The following is a 16,325-nucleotide window of genomic DNA, read 5'->3' as shown; positions in this document are numbered from 1 at the left end:
ACCCTAACATTACTGCTATCTGAATTCATATTAACAAAATATATTTGCTATAGCAAAAGAAAATCACAAAACAAAAAGTTCATTATAAACCTCGTAAGCTTCTGAAAAACTTACATGATGTTTCGAGTCGAACAAACAAATTCGAATAAGTAAATGCCTTTCCGTTACATTTTGCAAAAAAACACTCAAATTGTTTTCGAGCCACATTAATCAAGCGAATGTATTATTAAAACAAATGCACGAATCATATCCTAAAGTTCTTTGGATTTCTTATAGCGTAAAATATGTGGTTTTTGGTATTTAACAAAAACTTAGTTTAACGTTTTGTTCTATAGCACAAAGTGAAGTATCTCTCTCTCTCTCTCTTCCCATTGTTTCGCTGAACGTATTATATGGTTTATAACCGGAAAGTTTTTACATAAACAAAATTAGGAAGTTTATATTTGCTCTCAAACGCTTTAAAAGCAACTTTGTATGATAAATATCAACATCTATTACACAACTTTTCAAGAAAATGCAATTAAGCTTGAAGAAAATTTTCTCTATACTTTGTGTTCGGTTCTTTATTTTTATTGGATCAACATTTATATTGGATGTGAAATGGAGAAGTGAAAAATATATATGTATCGCATCGCAACTAAAGTATTTTTTTTGTATATCTCTCATCGCATATAATATGGTCGTATCGAGGGTCGTATCGTTGAGTGGGGGTTTATTGGGGAATTACGATAGAGATAAATGCAACATTTATGATAATTTCGAAGGCATAATTTTACTTTGACAGCAAACGAGAATGGAGCACAACTTCTGAATTATAAAATAGCTCCTCAATTCAGTTTTAACAATGCTCTGCTCTATGGTGTTTATGCTTTCTAGCATCGTACGAAGTACAGCGGATTATCGTTTGTAAACATTTGGATATGGTTTTAAAAAAAACTTTTGCCTATGACTAGTGTCCACTAGTGTCCAAGTCAAGCAGAAGCCATGTCTTTTATAAGCCGTTAGTCATTTGCTACCGACTTTAAAGATAAAAATTAGCGGAGAACTTTGGCCATCGGGTTCTTATATAGCAAAATGAATGTTAAACTAATGAAGTAAAAGATTTACCATCAAACGCTGAAGCTGTTTACAAATTTTGCGTTCAACAGAATAAGTTCCAGATTTAATGATTCCATCTTGAAACATTTGTCTTTTGTGAAAGGTTAACGAGAGCACAACGTTACCAGATACAGATAGTTTATTGAAATTTTAGATCTAAGGTAATGTTTAAAAAAAAATGTAAATTGATCTGAGAGCTATTAAACCGAGCATGCTCGGCCTCACCTTCCGGTCCTTGGTGCAATAAATGTGCAAGATTTTAATTGAGGAAACGCATGAAATTCTCTCTAAAAATCTGGCGTCTCCTTTGCACTAAGTTTTTTATGTATTGTAGGGCAGCATCAAGTGGACACAACAGGTTTCATATAAGTCACCAGCTTAGAGTCAATCACTTTTTTGGAGACTACATTTTATATTCAAACTGTTCTGGGACAAAAACGGTGGATTAATCACAATTTTTTGTATAATTCATTCGGTTTCTTAGGTGTCTTCACGTAGCCGTCTTGTTTTTTGCCCACAAAATATCTGCAATTTACTTTAAGTTGTAAAACTGTTTTTAGTTTACATAGTAAAATTTCAAGCATTCTACGGAAAGTGGTTTACGTACACACACAGCACGTGATTTATCCATCTTAGAAGTCTTAACGGAATAAATTTTATGCAGCCAAGAGAACAAACCTACAAACAAAACTCGTTAAATCGCTCCGAGCCACATACATTATTTTAAAAGGTTCAAAAGCAAATATTTGAAATGGAAACAGCCATAAGCAAACCCGAATAGTCGGTGAAGTCTCTTGTCTCTCTCAAAGACAAACGCAAACAATGGCGTCAATTTTAATTCCACCCACATAATTCGAATGAAAAAGAAACGGAAAATTCGAACTTTTATCACTAAATTATGAGGAATTTACTTTTCGGAACTTTGTATGTGTATAGTATAACGATCCCCGACAACAATATCCTCAGATGGAACGTTTTTCAAAGTAAAAGTTTTTAAGTTCAATTTTACGCTGTCCGAATTCAAATAATTTCGCCTCCAGCTATTTTCCGAATTCGACAATTAAAAGCGAAAAATTTTAATGCTCTTATTCAAACGGTAAATTCATTCGAAAAAATTCTTGCTCAAGGATAACAGATTATTTATTGTTATAGGAACTGCCATCCATATTATACTCAGTTATCAATTGTTGCTTTGCCAGACCATGTTATTGAATTTCCCGAAACTAAAATCTAAATCTTTGATAGAATAACGACAAAGGAATTCGAGTGAAGATAAAAGGTTTCTGCAGACGACGTTATACGATCAAGAGCGACCATTAAATCCGAAAAGCCTATAGCTCATACAGCTTCGTCAGTTCGTTGTTCGTTCATGGTTTTTTTATATTATATGTATGTATACCAAACCAAAAGCCTTTTCGGTAGCACACATAATAAATTGGACAAGCTTCATGAGTTATTTCCTTTGACGGAACAGTATAATTTTCCTCAAACGACCATCATTTCCATCCGAAAATATAATTATTTTATCGCTGTTTTAATAAGTCTTCCGTTTTCTCTCTATCAACGGCATGATGTTCATAATGCCTCGAATATATTCGAAAACATTAAAGCACAAACTCAATGAAAATAAAAATAAATTCAATGGAATTATCTATAAAAAGGATAAAGGTATATAAAAGAAAACGGGTTTTAAGAGGAGGAATTCCTTCCAAAGAAGTGCAGACAGTTTCGCCCCAAATGCCATTACGTATGTTGGAGTAAATTTATTACTTTCATGTCTTATTTTCTTACGTTTGCTCTCTTTTGCTATTTCATTTATATTTCTCGTATATTTATATACGTTAGTCTAACTTGCAGCTTATATTCGGCAGTTTACTTTTTGAACGTATAGATATACACACAAAATGTAAAGACACGGGGTGAGTATTGCAAAAGTTATTCCTTTATAAAGTCATTTCCCATTTCACCTGTGTGTTGTGTGTTTGCAAGATCGGGAAAAGAAGAAAAAAATTACTTGAGAATTTGTATTTTAGTTCGTAATTGTTGACTGTAGTTTCTTTTGCAAACGAACAGTTTTCGATTCAATAGTGAATTTAATTTTCCAACTATTGATTTGAAAATGTTTGCTGCTTTTGCTCTTTCGAATTGCATCGGCTAAAATATGTCTAGGTCGTAGCTTCGATTCGTATTATTGCTGGCTATTATCACTGGAAAATTTAGTTGTAGAGTCTGATACGTTCAAGGTTCCGTTTGTAAGCTTCGAAATGGTAACAGCTCCCAAACGACCAGCGTTTCGCGATGCACAAATTAAATCTGTTACTTCTACTGTTTCAAATATCCGCGAAAATACAGCTCAGTGTTAGATGTAAAATCTACTACTTTATTTTCATTTAACATACATTTTGCTATAAAAGACAACAATAGCGCGAGTACAACGCTTATATTCATCGTATTTGTCGATAACATATGACTTGTCAAAAGATTCTGAAATGCGTAATTCGGTACTTAGTATAATTTGGATGTTCTCTGCAAAGCTATGGTTTTCTGAATGAGAAAGAGAGCAAATTGTCTGATTTTTTGTTTGTTTATAACAACGGTATGTTAGCAGTTTAAAAATTAAAGATTTTTTTTGGAGACAGGTTGGATAAGTCGTTCGCTGGAAACAGAGCCCATTTTTAGGATATAAGTATTTGCGTCATTTTTATGTTTACATGTGTGGAAAAAAGTAGACGAAGGCTTCGTCAGGAAGCAAAATTAAAGGAAATCATGGAACGAAACTAATATGTGAGCACAGAATCAAGTCCGTTGGAGGTAATTTATGGTTACCAAATGCTCCCTCACGAAGTAAAGGACCAGATAATGATGGTGAGGTTCAGTTATATGGATCAAACGGTTATTCTAATGGTCCGTTACCAATTCGCAACGTTATCGAATATCCTATATGGAAGAAAACGTTCTTATTGTGGTTTTATATTCGCGTCTTGACGAGGCAAGAACTTCTCCCCACGCTGACCTAGTCAATTAACTTCAATTTTTCTGAGTGAAAATATTTTAACAGTATCTGTCTTCTGTTTAAAGTGAATGCCACAAGCCCAAATGAATGACTATTCAAAAGGAAATTCATTTGCCATACGTTAGCATGTCACACAGAGACAAAAAAAAATCAATGAAATACTAGACATTTAAAATAGCGCTACAGAGGACTGGTATTTACGATCAAACAATGAAATTGAGTGCTTAAATAGATGAACTGTTGCGGTGATTTTCTGCTCAATAGAATTTGCCGCATTTTTGAATTTCTGTCTATGTGTAGACAGAAAATTTATGTGCTCGGAATGGAAAATGTGTGCGTCAGCTTTTATGTGTACATTTCACCATATTATACATAGAGAGGACATGGGATGCATGTCGTTGTATAAATAAAATGGAACTGGCCCCATTATATGGAACGAATAAAATTCACAAAATTAAAATGTTTTTTTTTTCGTACTCTCTCTCCGACAACACAAATAGGTTCTTTGGGGTTCTTGTTTTATTATGCTATTATAACACAGGGTTATTTTGAAAGGAAACCATAAAATCACATTTTATTGACCGAACATATGGAGGTTGCTTTCATACATGAAAAGTATCCTTGTACGATGTAAATGTATACATATCTGTAGATATGTATGTATATTTAACCCTCCTCTCTATATCCATATATATATAACAATTCAAAACGTAACAGCTTACGTTGCTGTTTGATATGTTATGAAAAGGCGAGCATTACTTTTTTGCTGTCGATTTTTTACGAATTCGAATTGGTTGAAAAGATTGTTTTTATGGATTTCCAAAGATTTGTTTTTTTTTTGTAAAAAGTAAATTATGCATAGATTTTCCCAGTGTCATGTGGACGTGATCTAACCAACTGCAATGTATTTCCGATGAAAGTCATTACATTTTATTGAAGTGAAAATTTTCGTATTTTATTCACGTTAATGCTCTATATTATTTCCAGTATTGGAAGCGGGATGAGTAGGTTATAGTGGGTGGCGGACGGGAGCAAAAAAAAACGTAAACAAATAAAACTGCTATATCACATGGCAATAAAACTTTTTTAATAAATCAACTTTTCCGGTTCTAACAAAAGGGCAAATTAAGTGAAAAATAAGAAAAATAAAACAATGCTCTCTCTCTATTCGCTTCCGCTCCATGAAAGAACCAAACTTTCCCCATAGTTTCGTTGAACAACATTTGGGAAATATTGATCAAAATTTAATTAAATCATTTTCTATGGTTCTCGTGCATAATAAATAAAGCAAAACTTGTTGTACCGTTAGTACATACGTATATATATGGTGCAATCGACTCCTATTAAGTAAATAATGTAAGTCGAAACGATTATTAAAAATCGAGATATTTCATAAAAACTTACAAAGAGTTTGTTGAAGTGTATTTATTGGGTAAAGCGAGTTTAATGTTTGAATAATGCAAGAGCTAAGTTTACTTTATAGGTCGCAGGCCATCCAATCACGAGCGAAAACTTGTTTCGATTATAATATAATTCAGGAGGGCAACAGTAGGGTGGTCAAAAATATGAAATAAATTAATTTGAAGATAGTTTGTATAGAGGAATGTCGTTGGCGAAACTCAGGACAGTTCTTGTCAGTACACTCCGATGTAAACTGTTCGTAAACATAAATAGAATTATTTTTAATTGTTTAGATCTTGTATTGAAGTGACGGTGTTGTGATGCTTCGTTTTTTAAAACTTTTTAAGCAATTTAGATGAAATGTATTTAATTCATATAAAAAATTAAAAGTAAAATCGCTTTGTTTACTTCGGAGTGTAGAAACGCAAAGACATTGGCCTCTACGGTTAAACGGGAGTTTAGCAGCAGAAATTTTTGTGTCGAAATTTACTTCAGCCGAACTCACCAGAGTGATATTTTTATTGGCGAACTGGCAACGGACCATTAGAATATCTACGAGAAAGTGTTACATAGAAAGCGAATGAAGGAAAAATCATCTTGCCCAGCCACGGATTTGAACACGAGACCTTTCGATTATGAGTCGAGAGCTCTAGCGCCAAAGCCACTTTGAGATGGTACGTTTATCCTATCAGGCACGTGCTTATGTCTATTATAGGAAGAATGTGTAAGTGTAGCCATTAGCCATACAGACTGGAGCATGTAATCCAGAGCCAAATAATGTTAAAAGATCTATTCATCTGTTACAGACAACGATGACAAAAACCAGTGATCAGCACTGGGTAACTGGGTAAATATAGACAAATGTATTTTAAAACACTTAATAGTAGGGGAAGTAATAGATTTCATGTCTAATACCTAAAATTTCAAGAAATACAAAAAAAAAATTTCATCTGGAGATATATTTATGAACTTACGCTAGAATCACAACTTATCGTGTAACAAGTGATTATGTGTGACGTCACGCTCAGCCAAAATGACTTTGTCGGCTAAATGATTGTGAGATTGTCGACTCTACCATTTTGACTTTTATTTAGGGCATGATTTCCACTTAATAATTTTCGTCGTAAGAGCTTCGTGAAGGTTTTTTATTGGTTAAATAACGAGAGAGACGAATAGAAACCAATAGGAATCCTTCAAGGTTCCTTACGTGGAAACCAGACTTAAGTTTTGACTAAACATAAAACGGATTCGCATTTTTTATAATCAAAAAAGAACAGCCAGAAAAACTATGCAAACGAAATAGAAAAAAAGGGAAACCTTATTAACCTAACTATTATAGGAGTTATAAATTACATTCCGTCCTATTACATTCAAGGATGCCAGATTACAGATTCAGATATAGTCATTCATTCGAGATTACACGTACAAACAATGTAAATTATGCCAAATTCTCTGAAAACTCATTCCATTAACGTGGCCGTAAAACGAACGGAGATCATTTCGATATGTTTTTCCATAATATGCCGAGAGTATGGGGAAAAAATACACAAATTACATAACCATGTGAAAAGCCCTGTGTATAACACATATAATTCAAAGTTAATATCCATTAACCGTTATCGAAAAAAGAGTTTTTTTTAATGTTCCTGATTGAATGATGAGTTGATGTTATTATTTCCTGTGTATAATTTATATACCTTTCGTTGAGTGGGAGCTGTTTTTATTATCTTTTTATTATGATATGAATGAAGAGGTTTTTTTCCCCGTTATGTTGTTTTAACATGATTGCCTCATAAAAAGCGAGTCAGGGATAGAGAGAAAGAGAGAGAGACAGAGAGAGGAAGAAAAGACACAAAACACACTTGCATGTTCTGATCGCAATGTATTTTAGCTGTGAACATTACTTCAGACAAAAAACGGTCCTCTATTAGTATTCAAACTTATGCGAACAAGGGTACGGATTTTGGGCAATCAAGCGACCGTATGATTAATGACGAAGACAGAGCTTTTTGTAATCCAATGATGAACAGAGAATAAATAACTGGTTCAGAAACGAACAGGAAAGGTTTTACGTTGCCAAAATCTAATCTAAACGATTTCGCAAGTAAGGTAGTATTAAATCACAGCACCATTTCCATCAGATTTGTTTTGTGAGTGTGTACCCCAAGTTGGACTCGATTGTCGCAATTAAGCTAATAGTTATTTTCTTTTCCGTCCAGTTTATTTATACAGAAACTTATACACAGCTCAATTTTACATAAATAAATGGTGAACATCAGTTAAAACCCGCTTATGTGCTTAACGTTTAGACTACAGTCCATATCGATTTTAGAGTGTTTTGTAAGCGGATGTTATTCAGTCAGATACGGATTCTCCTAATACGATAAGGAAAAGTTTTAACAATTCCGAGAGAACGGGAAAGTAGAAGATTAAAACGAAGAGCGGTTAATGACAAGCTCTGATTAAAGGATCTGATGGTGGTGTACGAGCAAGGAATGCACTGAAAACAAAGTAAATGCACGTCTTACGTTGTGGGACAAAAGCCACAAACTATAATATATTAATATTGTGCCAACTGTAAGGGTATATGCAAAAGTGATATGACGTCCATATCTAAGAAATGAGGCGAAAGGGTGCAAATCAGGCGTTTTTTTTTAAATAAGAGATGTTCCTACTGTGTCTATACTGTAATTACCATATTCGTTAATTTGGTAAACCCAGCAAAGCTAACAAAATGAAGACGCTTTAACAAGCAGCGATTTTTTTGATTGATTCATATTTATTAAGCATTTGCTATTTTTCACCATTCGTTTCACAATTGATTCATATACTAAGTATCACATTTAACAATTTTCTTTTCTCCCACGTAGGACATTCCGGACATTATTTTGAAAAAGTTAGGACAAAGTTGGACAATTTTTTACCGTATAGTTAGGACAAAGTTGGACAATTATTCTTTTTAGTATAATTCTGCAAAAAACATAAATTTACGTTAGGTAAAGTATCGCGGTTCGACATGTCGAAAACGGTTCGTTTTCCGACACTTCGCGTTGAGCGTCTTTAGTAGGTAAAAAGTGAATCAAAACCAAATAATTTAGTGGAAATGTCTTTCGAAGTGAATCAGTAAAATCTAATTAAAATTGAATGTGTTTTCATATTTTAAATAGCCCGAAATGTTGACACAAGAAACAGTGACTTTTTCGCATGAATTTTTGTGATTTTTAGCTGAAGATTGCTCAACAACTAATTAACATAAGAACTTGGAAATCACATTACCAACATTATTAATGTTTACTTTTATGAATTCAATCTAAAACAAGTGTAGAAAGAGTTTATTTATGTGAAATTATGTTTAATAAATATGGTTCGCGGTTCGACACGGAAAAAATCGCGGTTCGACAGTGATTGTTGTGACTCAACTCCCACGATTTTACCGGAAAATTTTAGTTTCTTTGCAAGAGTTGATATTAGTGAAATTTTTGATACTGAACAGTTTAATCAACAAAAATTTAGTGTGTGCATACAAAATTCATCAAAAGTTGTTATTCTTTGAATATTGCGAAGAAAGCTGATTTTCGATTTTCATCCTATAAAACGCTTAGAGTAATTATAATTACTCTAAGATAAAACGCAATACTAAATGTTTTTGAGCCCAAACTAAGTGATATGGAAATATTCGCATACTTCGATTAAAGTACTATTTCATTTTTTTCTATTACCCTGCTAGGTGCTTTGGATTTTCATATTTTGTTTTGAAACCTCTAACAACTTGACGTGTCGAACCGCGATTTTTGCCATACTGTCGAACCGATTGAAACCTTAATAATTAACAGAAATTAACATTAAAATTAACATAATTAGACTTGTTTGGTAGAAAATTAATTGATACCATAGTCTAAAACAATTTCCGCAATACATATCTTCCAAGAAACGGAAATAACCGAGTTGAAACTCAGATTTTCAAAATTCTGTCGAACCGCGATACTTTACCTTATGAAGTAAAATAGGGTGTTTTTCTTTTGAACCATGTAACTTCTGATGCAAAATCTTGAATAATCAGCAATTGGTGCACTGCAGTTTTTCGGCGGATTAGAAAAAAGGTAAAAACACCAGAAGTTTCGTGTACTTCTTGGATCGTCACCCCTCACCCCAATCAATTTTTATTGGAGAAAAAACCTATTAGCTTCACTTTGAGTAATTGTCACCTTCTTCTGAACATTTGGGTTCATTTTCGTCAATTTTCATTGAATCTATTCATAGATCCACAAAGTTGTGAAGGTAATTTTTTGTAAGAGTTTTCGCGGCTCGACGCTCATATTTTTATAATTTTTTGTTACCTTAAAGATCGGTGTAAAAAATAAAGCAAACATTGCGAATTTATTCCAGTCAGATTTTGCATTTCAGCATTTCCTATTTTTATAGTACATCCGAGGTTCCAAATTTTTAGACCCGTACGAAGTACTGGGGTCTTATAGGTTTACGCATACGTTTGTAACACGTCGAATTGGACTCCCTGAGTAAGGGGAAACCTATTGTGGTTGTCTAGAGATGCCAAATCCGCGAAAAAAAAATGTCCGTCTGTCTGTCCGTCTGTCTGTCCGTCTGTCTGTCTGCACGATAACTTGAGTAAAACGCATCCGATTTTGAAAATTCTTTTTTTTCCCGTTTGGTAATGTCAAAAGACAGGCTAAGTTCGAAGATGAGTGATTTTGGATCGACCCCTCCCGAGCTGTGGCCCAATAAGTTCTTTACGGTTTTTCGAAGATATCTCTGGACATTTAAACGTTAAACTTGTAAGTGATACGTCAAATAAAAGGTATTTACAATACCGATCGACAAAAAAAAAGTTTATGGAAATCGGATGACCGACTCGTGAGTTAGACCCCTTGGTGTGGAACAGGCACAGGGCGGCAAGCAGTTTTTGCTTGTAGGTCGGCCACATTTGAACATATTTCGTCTGTTTTAGCTTTATTAGATAGGTATTGACCGTACCAATCAGGGAAATTTTTAGCCCCGTACGAAGTACTGGGGGCTTATAAGATTAATATGCCGTTTGTAACACGTCGAATTGGAAGCAGACAGTAAGGGCAAAGCTTTTGGTTATGTTCATAGATGACGAATCCGCAATAAAAAAAATGTCCGTCCGTCCGTCCGTCCGTCCGTCCGTGACCCCTCTAGCTTGAGCAAATCACAACCTTTTTTCAAAATTCTTTTTTTCCCCGATTGGTATCGACAAAAGTAAGGTCAAGTTCGAAAATGGGCATGGTAGGGTCGGCCCTTCCAGAGCTAGGGCCCTATAGGTGTTTTTCAGTCTTTCGACGATATCTACCGAAATACGCACGTAATAGCTGCTTGTGATATATCAAATGAAAGGTATTGACGAGTAGAACAACGTTGCTGAACATTGTTTTTGTGTAGGATGCAACGCGAGCTTGTTGGGAGGGCTCAAAGGTCGTTACTCGGCCCTAAGTGTTTTTTCCACATAAATCGAGTAAATCTCATCCGATTTTGCCAGATTTAGTTTTTTATGGAAGGTAATTGAATACCGAAAAGAACGTGGCGAAAAAAGTTTCAAATTTGGGCCCTTGGACTAAGGCCGCTACTCGGCCCTAAGTGTTTTTTGCACATAAATCGAGTAAATCTCATCCGATTTTGCTAGATTTTGTTTTATTTGAGAGATAATTGAATACCGAATAGAATGATGGCAAAAAATGTTTTAAATTTGGGCCCTTGGACTAAGGCCGCTACTCGGCCCTAAGTGTTTTTTGCACATAAATCGAGTAAATCTCATCCGATTTTGCTAGATTTTGTTTCATTTGAGAGATAGTTGAATGCCGAATAGAATGATGGCAAAAAAAGTTTCAAATTTGGGCCCTTGGACTAAGGTCGTTACTCGGCCCTAAGTGTTTTTTCCACATAAATCGAGTAAATCTCATCCGATTTTGCCAGATTTAGTTTTTTATGGAAGGTAATTGAATACCGAAAAGAACGTGGCGAAAAAAGTTTAAAATTTGGGCCCTTGGACTAAGGCCGCTACTCGGCCCTAAGTGTTTTTTGCACATAAATCGAGTAAATCTCATCCGATTTTGCTAGTTTTTGTTTCATTTGAGAGATAATTGAATGCCGAATAGAATGATGGCAAAAAAAGTTTCAAATTTGCGCCCTTGGACTAAGGCCGCTACTCGGCCCTAAGTGCTTTTTGCACATAAATCGAGTAAATCTCAACCGATTTTGCTAGTTTTTGTTTTATTTGAGAGGTAATTGAATACCCAATGGAAAGTTGGCAAAAAAATTTGGGTTTATAAAATAATGTCGTAAATTGTTGGTTTTATTTGAGAGGTACTTCGTACGGGCTTTCGTAATTGCGCTATGCGCAATTTTAAAAATGAACACTTTCAGTAAATTTGACCATGCCCAACTTGACTTGCATTTTGGTAACAGACGCATTAGAGGGTTGTAGACGTATTAGGGTTCCGGGCGTATTACGGCTACGGACGTATTATGGTTACGGACGAAATAGGATTACGGATCGTACGGGGCTAAGTCGCAGCAAACGCTCCGACTGTTCTGATGCCTTGTTTTTTATGAAATTATGTTCTCCGGAGCGTCTCTTGGAGTGAGCTCTTATCTGGCTACTCGGAAGTACAGTGAACGTGGTGTATTTTGACAATATCTCGAGTAAATTTTGACCGAATTTCATGATTTTTTTTTTGTTTGAAAGGTATTAACGAATGTAAAGCGTCGGTACTATTTCCGGTCTCCTAACAAAATGGCTGCCGGCGGCCATATTGGATTTTAGTAAAACGATATAAAGTGGGAAAATTTGTACTTAGGTAGTTTCTGTTAAGAGTGATATCGCCAAAACTTGAACCAATTTTGGTGAAAATGAATACCATGGTTCGGCGATCCGGGCAAGCTTTAGCTCGTTTGAATCGTCTTTCAATTCTGAGAAATAGGGATCTTTTACTTTTTCTGTTAGTTTCCCATTTTCGGAGTGAACTCGTGAAAGTAATAGCATGTCAATGGGTCGTGAAAACAGTTTTTCGGTGATAGCTCGAGATAGAAATCTTTCTAAAATGTGAAATGTTGTAGGAATATAGGCCTCTGGCAGACCTTCAAAACGAGTATAATCATCGGTAAGGATAGCCACCCGTTCTGGACTTATGACTCAAAAAATGGTGAATGTTTGGACAGTGCTGCTGGCTTGCAACAGAACTTTTCCGCTGAACTGACTATAGGGTGTTGTAGCTGGACTTACCCTCTTTCGTTCCACGTATAATACACCCCAGAAAAATTGTGTTGCAAGCCACAAAGTTAGTCGAAGTAAAATGTCGCTCCAGTAGACCCATATTTTTCAGTGTTTTCAACTTGTTTTTGGTCTTCAAACAGACTGGAGCGATGGGAATGAAATAAACTAAATCAAAATTACATGTTCAGCTCGAAATTGTGCTGAACCGTGCGATCATTGTCCTTGAAAATGTTGCTTTCCTCCTACTTCGTAGTAGGTGGAAAACCTCATTTCTTTGACTTCACAAAATGAACAGAAACTCAATTGTTTGCACCGAATATGGGCTTATTGTAAAGCAGAGATGCGCATCGTTCATTTACAGTCAATAAATGGTCACCCAAGATGTAATTTGTACTTCACAAGAGGTCACGACCGTTCCCAGCTATGGAAAATGTGTCAAAAATCCAGTTTTTTTTACAAAAAAAGTTGTTTTAAGAATACATAGCTTAAGACCTTAACTAAAAGCAGTTAAAATCTCCACAGAAAAAATATTTTTGTAAAAAAACTCGATTTTTCATACATTTTCCATAGCTGGGAACGGTCGTGACCTCTTGTGAAGTACAAATTACATCTTGGGTGACCATTTATTGACTGTAAATGAACGATGCGCATCTCTGCTTTACAATAAGCCCATATTCGGTGCAAACAATTGAGTTTCTGTTCATTTTGTGAAGTCAAAGAAATGAGGTTTTCCACCTACTACGAAGTAGGAGGAAAGCAACATTTTCAAGGACAATGATCGCACGGTTCAGCACAATTTCGAGCTGAACATGTAATTTTGATTTAGTTTATTTCATTCCCATCGCTCCAGTCTGTTTGAAGACCAAAAACAAGTTGAAAACACTGAAAAATATGGGTCTACTGGAGCGACATTTTACTTCGACTAACTTTGTGGCTTGCAACACAATTTTTCTGGGGTGTATTATACGTGGAACGAAAGAGGGTAAGTCCAGCTACAACACCCTATAGTCAGTTCAGCGGAAAAGTTCTGTTGCAAGCCAGCAGCACTGTCCAAACATTCACCATTTTTTGAGTCATAAGTCCAGAACGGGTAGCTGTCCTTACCGATGATTATACTCGTTTTGAAGGTCTGCCAGAGGCCTATATTCCTACAACATTTCACATTTTAGAAAGATTTCTATCTCGAGCTATCACCGAAAAACTGTTTTCACGACCCATTGACATGCTATTACTTTCACGAGTTCACTCCGAAAATGGGAAACTAACAGAAAAAGTAAAAGATCCCTATTTCTCAGAATTGAAAGACGATTCAAACGAGCTATAGCTTGCCCGGATCGCTGAGCCGTTGTTTTGAAATTGGTTCAAGTTTTGGCGATATCACTCTTAACATGGAAATAATTTGTTATGTGTGTGGGGTTTCAGGGATTCCATATATGGATATCTATATATACCTATATACAGCTATATTGAGCTATATACAGGCATATAGAGCTATATAATAGCATATATTCCTCTGTGAAATGTTTATTTATAGTGAAATATAGGTAAATAAAGCGGTATATAGCTGTTTAAATAGGAATTTATGAAATTTGTCTTCGTACGGGGCTGTCTATATTGCCTCCGGCAATTTATTTGTATATGATAACAAGGCAAAGAGTGGATAATGTAAGTGATTTTAAAGGCTTTTGACACGAATAGGTGTTTCGTACGGGTCGGCGTTAGCTATGTTTATTTTGACGAATGGGGACTTTATAGCCCGACCCGAAGATAAAGGCGGTATTCTTACTCGTCAATTGCTTTACGTAATTAGGCATTTTTCATATGAGTGGTCATATTGCCGTAACACGTAAAGAATGTTTATTTTAATGTGAAAATGTCTCGGAAAATGTTTTCATTCTTAAGAAATCATGTAAATTCATTGTTCACTTAAAAAAATATGGCAACTGTTCAGTCCTGTGGTTTGATACGTAGAACGCTTGCTTCATACGCAAGAGGTCTGGGGTTCAAATCTCGTCAGGGCGCGTAAAACAAAAAATTTATTTCCAAAATTTCAATTTTATTGTCAAGTAACTTGCGATCTTCATGCATAAAAAATTATTTCAATGTTCGGAACACCACCGAAGCAGTACAACATTCAAAAAAAAAATTATTTTAATATTAGACACCGAATACAGTTTAGTTTTTCACACAATCAAAACAAAAAACGATGACACCAAATAGACCCACGAAAAGTAAACACATATTTTAAGTTAAGTTTACTGTTCCGAACCTTATATCAAATTTCGCTTGATTTGGCGACTGGTTAATACAACTTTACTCCGTCCTCCATCGAGGTCCTTTGTGTAGTAAGACTTTTTGTACGAATTTGAAGATCGCTATGGTTTCGTAGCATGTACTAAAAATGCAGCCGTGCAATAAATGTATGGTAAAACAAAGTGAAGTAAAAGATTTTGTCTGAGACAAAAGATTATTTAAACAAAAGGGGAAAAGAAAGTCGGCGCCGAGTTAAGAACGATACGATACTCGGCCTAATGATTGTGATTTACAGCAGTCCTTGCCCATTGGCGACACGACTCGAAATGGCCGTACGAAAAACAGTAATTTATCACCGAAATTAAACAATCCCTCATGGATATTCCAGCAAAATTGGCTCAATATTATCGGTTATAAAAAAAACACGATTTGTATCGAATCCTTGGTTTTGCAGATTAACATAATTTTAACATAATCACGACACGGGTTTTATTCCAGTTAATGGTTTGTTAGCATCGTTAACATATTATATGCTACACCATAGGTGTAGGCTAGGCATCATATATCGTGGCTTTTATAAATGATCCCGACACATTAACTACATTTGACAGGTTTTGTATTTCATTTTTTTCGGTTTTTTATTTTTTTTTTATTATTATACCTTCACCTCAAACCATTCAATCCCACTCAATATTTCGGACTTTCACACGTACACTTTTTTATTATTCTCTCTCTGGTGCGAATTATTTTGGCTAAATAAATGAAGTGTGGCATGGCTTGGGTATTATTTGTTCATGGATACAATGTTCTATAATATAATGTTGTATACGACACGAGTGTGTATAGGATTTTCTGCTGAACCATAAAACCACCACTTTTGTACGGCGCATAGAATACACACATTTTCAAACCCCATGCGTATTTTTTATTACAATTTACAGGATTACATCATGAGTATTTTTTTCGGTATTTTGTTTTTTTTTTTGTTCGTTCTTCTTTAAGAACAAGCTTTGGCACACATATGAAGTAAATCTAATACAAAAGTCGTGCTATAAATCATGATTTTCATACTTTTGTACGGATACGCAGGGTATATATGTCGTGAATTGGAATTGAACAATTTTGATATTCCGTAGACTGTGCCCCAAAATAGGACGTTAGGAAACATTATTAAACTTTTCTTTGTTTGTGGTTTCGTCGGGAACGGCAGTTTCACAAAATTGTTGGTGATGTTTTGTCGTAAAAGGAGCCATATTCCACCTGTATTATTGCCGTTCGTATACGTACTGTAAAGTTGATATTTAAATGTAA

The 16,325-nt window shown here is 35.1% G+C and overlaps 1 protein-coding gene and 1 long non-coding RNA gene across 3 annotated transcripts in view; both read right to left on the bottom strand.

Annotated features, from left to right (window-relative positions):
• The window catches only part of LOC119071898 (beta-1-syntrophin), an 89,787-nt gene that overhangs the window by 45,116 nt on the left and 28,346 nt on the right, over positions 1-16,325 (bottom strand). The gene's annotated exons all lie outside the window — the stretch shown is intronic.
• On the bottom strand, positions 5,182-14,910 carry LOC119071983. Its single transcript, XR_005086759.1, has 3 exons — positions 14,706-14,910; positions 12,480-12,484; positions 5,182-5,192 (listed from the first exon to the last, which is right to left on the bottom strand). It is a non-coding gene; the product is annotated as an uncharacterized LOC119071983 (long non-coding RNA).

This window comes from Bradysia coprophila (genome assembly GCF_014529535.1).
Source record: "Bradysia coprophila strain Holo2 chromosome IV unlocalized genomic scaffold, BU_Bcop_v1 contig_5, whole genome shotgun sequence".
Classification (NCBI taxonomy): domain Eukaryota; kingdom Metazoa; phylum Arthropoda; class Insecta; order Diptera; family Sciaridae; genus Bradysia; species Bradysia coprophila.
This window is presented reverse-complemented; position numbering and strand designations above follow the sequence as displayed.